A 6,501-nucleotide genomic window follows, 5' to 3' on the forward strand; every position below is an offset into this window, starting at 1 on the left:
GAAATACATCAAAATAATGGTCTTCCCTTTGAAACTTGGCAAATGATTATCTTTATTTTCATCAAAAGCTATGTATCAGAACACCCTTTAAGGAACTAGCAAAGATTGAAATGCATGCACCACCATATATGGGTCATTGAGGAATGCAATCCACACTCACTGCATGTCAAGATCATTTGAATGGCCTAAAATGATGCACGATATTACAAAATTTCTTTTAGAATGCTTGATATATCAAAGAATTAAATGTCATCATGGTAAGTCTTATGGTCTTCTAATGCCTCTCCCTATCCCTTCTAGCCCTTGGGAACAAATCTCCATCGATTGTATCACACGACTTCCCATCACATACTCACACATTGATATGATATGGACCATAGTTGATTGTTTTAGCAAACAAGCGTATTTTGGACCCTTAAAAAAGACATTGTCCTCACCATAGACTATAAAAAGTTTCCTCAAAACCATCTTCCCCAAGGTCATTCTCTCTGATTGAGATGGCCGCTTTTGCAATCACTTTTGGGTAGCCCTAGCCAAAACCTTAGGCTCTACAATATTATTCACATCTCCATGTCACCCTGAAAGTAATGGACAAACAAAACCCATAAACAACACCATTATGGACCTCCTTAGATCTTACATGACTCAAGATACTGCAAATTGTGACCGCAAGAGAGCACACACACATTTTACAAGAATCCACAACTTACATTAAACAAGCACAACAAAAAAACATTGCACAAGCTAACAAGAAATGAAGACCTACACCTTCTAAATAAAATGACCTTCTTTGGCTTAGAATATAAAAACGACCCTTGAAAACCGTTAAAAAACACCCAAAGTAAAATTGGCCTCTAGATTTTATAGCCCATTCAAAATCCTTCAAAAGATCAAGGATAATGCATTTCGCTTGGGCATTCCCTCCCATTAGGAAATACACAACTCCTTCCATGTTAGTTTGTTGAGACCACATAAGGGACCTATTCTTGATACTCCTTCCATAACTAACCCCCCCTTAATTAAGGATGACAAAGAAATTCGGACTCCCAAAATAATTTTAGATCATGACATGACCACTACCCACACGAGAAACCAATACAAAGGATATTTGGTAAAATATAAAAATCATTCTTTGGAAAAGAGTTAATGGATTTTTGAACAATCGTTGTGTCCACACTACCATCACTTGCTACTTGCATACCACACACCTAAAGACATAGATTTGCCGATTTAGGCAGTGCCTTTCTTTCAAATACCGATTTTCCGGTCCGCACTACCATCACTTGATACTTGCATACCACACACCTACAGACACAAATTTGCCGATTCAGGCAGCACTAGTGTAGGTTCGCCGATTTAGGAAACATGAACTTAAAATGCAGACTCGCCAATCTAGGAAGCATTATTGCACATTCAACAATTTAAGCAGCATGAAATTAAATGCAGACTCACCGATCTAGGTAGCATTAGTGAAGATTCTTCGATTTAGGCAACATGTCCATTGGTATAGATCCATCGGTTTAGGAAACACCAATTACTAGACCACTCTACCACTATCCAACCACCATTGTTGCTAGTTTGGTTTTGGTAACAATTGAGGCAATTGTCTTTCAAGCCCAGGGTATGTGATGGAAATGATATTTTGATGGTTTATTTCTGAAATATTTGATGTTTTGATGAGCATTGCAATATTCATTTAAACTGTGGAAAATAATCACTTGAAATCAGTGATTGACACATGTTGGACAATAAGGCAATAACCATTATTTTGAAAAACAATGCCACCATTGGATTTCATGGGAAATCCTTAGTATTTTATGATTCATTTATAAGCTGAGATGTAGACAAATATTTATTGCTATACTAAGCTCTTTACGAGCCATGAACATTTTATGCCCAAGTGCGAACTAATGTGACTCATTTTTTATCATGAAATTTTCTATAAATAAAATACGTGCGAGAGGGGCATTCTCACATTTGCATGGGGGCAGATTGCAGCTAGTGTCATTATTATTCTTCTCTCCTCCTCCCTCTCCTCTCTCGCCGTGCCTGAGTAGCAGTCCGCCCTAGGAGGTGCGCTTGTACGTGCTCTCTCATTCTCTAACTTGCTCCGAGTCTCTCTTTGTTCGTGTATAGTATAGAGTATGCATTGTGCTATTTGTCAGGTATGTAGATTTGTCTGTTTATGGTTTGCAGTGTGCTATTTTGGTTATTTTGCAGGGCCTCCTTGCCTCCGTTTGTAGTAGTGACACCAATGGAAACTCTGTGAGGTGAGCATATTGGTCTATGGAGGAGCTAAGAAACAATGTTTATAAATATCCACACCCACTTCTCTTCACCTTAAATCAATCCAGTCACAAACACTAATGATTGCAAAAAAGCACATCACTAGTGCCATCATGAAACACACTAATCAGAAGTCCACACACATAGATCTATTGACCATCTGCACACCAATCAAATCCACATGCACACACAAATAATGGAGGGCAATCACACAAGCATAGAGTAGGATTAACCACCACTAATTAGTTATGATCTAGCTAATCAAGCATTAATAGCAATCATAAGAGAGTATGATAAAGGCATAGTGAAAGATAATCAAACATTAATTAGCGTTAATTCAGTCACATGAGCAAGGAGAAGCTCAAGGAATCCATAGCCACACATCTCATGATCTCTCACCAAAAAATGGTCTCAACAATTGAGGTTGAGAATCCTAATTTCATTTACACACTGCCTTACATACCTAGGGTAAAAATATGCAATATCTAGTTGCCCAAGGCATTTAGGGCTCCACAACTTATTGAATGTGCAACCTAGGTACATGTAGTGACTTATTATTTACAGCTTGGAACTCTCATTCAACTTGTAATCCGTTACAAATATAAGATTGGCTTGAAATAAATTGGAAAATTACAATACATGACCATTTTGGAAAAATGTGTAACTCCAATCTTTACTACTTCTTCATATTTATCTTTGATGTGCCTTTGTAAGGCTTGAGACTTTATCAGCTTTTGTTAACTAGTGGAAGCTCAATCAACATTTCCCCCTTTCGATTTTAGTGCCCATCGTTGGGCCTTGTTGAAAAGTGTCTATGGAGGTCGTGGAAGGTTTTTTAGGGGTTTTCTTCATTTTTCATTGAATTTTTTGACGAGGCTTATTCCACTATAGCATCTTCGTTGACTTGAATTGGTTTCTCATGTGAGAGATGATGTCACATTTGTCCATTGTAGTAGCATATGGTCCGGTTTCTTTTTTTTTTTATTATGAGTATGTACAAGGGAAATAGAATGATGAGGATCTTAGTTAGAGTCTAATACTTGGATGAACAAAGAAAAAAACCCAGTGGAAAAAATGCCTTTGGTTGGGATACATGCATTATTGGAGTACTTATTAACATGGGAAATGTTGACAAAGTACTGAAGGGATTATCTGCTAATGCATATGGAAATAAGAGGGCGCCAAATATAAGAGTAGCATGATGGATCATGGGTTTACTTGTTGTAGTTGAATATATGGAAGAAAAAAAAAGTTTCTAATGCATATGTCCAATGATGGGACATCCTATATATCCATACACATAAATTCATGGAAAAAAATATGCTATGCAAGAAATATTTTTGAGGGGCTCTTCAAAAAGAAGGTGTAGCTATAAAATCATATGACGTGTCTTTACAAGGTGGCACCCTTCTAAGAAGGGTTTTTGCTGCGGACAATATGTCCTCTCATGTTCCTGTGCATTGTACGTGAGTGTTGGACTCTACGTCACTCCACCATTATTAAGTTAATAGACTTCAACTCTTATGCTCATTTCATTCAGCAAGAGCACCACAACTTAGATATGCTCAACTCTTCTAGCTTGAGTGTAAGCCTAATAACTACGCCTTTTAGCACACAGTTTATTATCACTTGAATCTTTGGGACTAATGCTTTGCTTATTTTTTGGCTCAGCAACCCGACTCACTATGCCAAAGAGTGTTTTTTACACCCTGACGACTTGACTTTTTTAGATTCTTGTGCAAGCTTACTACAAAGATTTCTTCATGTAAATGTAAGCTTGAATCCTCAAAAAGTGGATTATCAAAGGACCAAGTTGGCATTGAAGGTTTCTTTTTCCATACTTGTTTCATCATATTTTAATCTACATTCATTTTGAGCTGGTTGTTCTTCTTTGATAATGAAGACTCCATTGTCCGTTTGATTTTCCAATTAGGCTTGTTGAAAGGCGTCTTTGATGTTGTAGGAGGCCTTTGTTGACTATCGATATTTGAATTTTGCCTAAGGGCATTGGAAGACTTAGGATTACATATCTCTTTATGACTTTTGTAGCTTCCTTGATGACTCTCTTCGGATCTAGGTCTTATTGAGCTTGTAAAATTTTCATGCAATTCTATTAAAGTTGCACTTGGCCTTTGGTGATGGTTATGAGATCTTTGTATATCCTTTGTAGATTCCTTCTGTACTAAGAGGAAGGTTATTTGAGCTCCATATTTTTTTTGTATCCTCTTGAGAGTTGTGGTAGACTTGAGTAACATTTGATGTTGGTTTTTTGTTGAAGTACTTTTTAGGTATCCTTGGAAATTTTCAAGATTGATATCTAGTGGGCCTTGTTTCTTGGGAGAGTCTAGATTTCACTTCAAATGCCCAAAACCATTAGTTTTGGTACCCATATCTTCCTATTACCTCTATAGTGTTAGGGAATCAGATGTAGCTAAGTAGATATTAGAGTAATTTACTTAACGAAGAGAGATAATTTTCACACACGAGAGAGTATAGAGTAGAGAAAGAGAGAGCAAACACAATATACGTGCTTCACCCAATGTGGGCTACGTCCATGGGAAAGAAACCACTCAATGACTTTAGTACTTCAAACTAAAAGTAGTTTACAAACAGATTATACCCTTAATGGAACTCCCACCTTGCTTCAATCTCACCACCTCACATGGACCTTTTTTCATCAACTTCACAATGCAGATTGTGTGTAGAAGAGGCCTCCTTTTTTAGGCCAAAAAGGGGAGAGACAATCGTGTGTATGTGCCCTTGTGTAGAAAAGTCCGAGTTGAATTCTCCCATGCGTCCACGTATGGCCGCCCTTGAGAAGACAAGTCCACCTAGAAATTGGCTACGGACCATTGAAATATTCCCATCGGCAATCAGCAATTGACTAAAGCCAATCAGCCATTTTTTGACCACTTTCTGGCTGCCATCCAGCCATGATATTTCAGTAAAAAGAGAATATTGTGGCTTGAGACTGAAGGAGTACGAGCGGAAGTGCGATGCGAGAGAGAGTGCAAGAAGAAGAGCACGATGATATGGTGAACTCGCTCTACTGTAATGTGTAGAGCATAGTGAGTTCTTATTAGGTTTTTACAAAAGAACATGTGTACATACCTGGCGGCCCGCCCACTTACCTGGGCGACCACATTGGGCTTTATACCCCAACAACCTCCCACTTAAAGTCCAATGTGGTACTTTAAGTGTGAGAGAAGCTACTATACAAGCTAATATACAAGAGATGTAGAGAAGTGATGTACTACCCTACACCTAACTTCTTGCGAAAATGCGCAAAGCTCTCTGAGGGAAGTCATTTTGTAAGTAGATCAGCAGGATTTTTTGTGGTGTGAACTTTGACAAGCTGAAGTTGCTTATCCTCGAGCATTTCCCTGATGAAATGATACTTCACATCCACATGCTTTGTCTTTGAGTGATAAACTGGATTGCGAGCCAATTGTATAGCACTTTGACTATCACAATATAACACAGTCATCTCTTCTTTGATTCCCAAATCTGTTACTAGTCGATTAAGCCAAATTGATTCTTTGCATGCCTCTGATGCTGCAACATATTCAGCCTCTGTAGTAGACTGAGTAACACAATCTTGTAATCTAGAACGCCATGATACTACTCCACCAGCCAATGTAAAGGCATACCCTGACGTAGACCTTCGGTTGTCTAAGTCACCTGCATAATCTGAGTCTATAAAACCCTTTACACTTAGCTCCTGACTCCCATCGCATATACGCATACTCTTTGTTTCTTTCAGGTATCTCAATATTCCTTTCACTGCCTCCCAATGTTTCTTACATGGGTTTGACATGTATCGACTTACTACTCCCACTGCAAATGCAATGTCTGGGCGAGTAGCAATCATTGCATACATCAAACTACCCACTGCAGACGCATATGGAATCTTATCCATTTCAGCCTGTTCTTCCTCAGACACGGGACAATATTGTTTGCTAAGTTTCACATATGGTGGCAATGGAACACTCAGTGCCTTTCCCTTCTCCATATTGAAACATTGCAAAACCTTGTCAATATACTCTGTTTGAGATAACCAAATCAACTTCTTTGATCTGTCTCTCTCAATGCGCATACCAAGGATATGACTTGCCTCACCCATGTCTTTCATGTCAAAGGATTTTTCCATCTTTGACTTCAAAGCTGAAATTTCTTCCAAGTGCTTGCCAGCAATCAACATGTCATCCACATACA

Source organism: Adiantum capillus-veneris, chromosome 20 (genome assembly GCF_014529385.1).
Source record: "Adiantum capillus-veneris isolate H3 chromosome 20, ASM1452938v2, whole genome shotgun sequence".
NCBI classification, from domain to species: Eukaryota; Viridiplantae; Streptophyta; class Polypodiopsida; order Polypodiales; family Pteridaceae; genus Adiantum; species Adiantum capillus-veneris.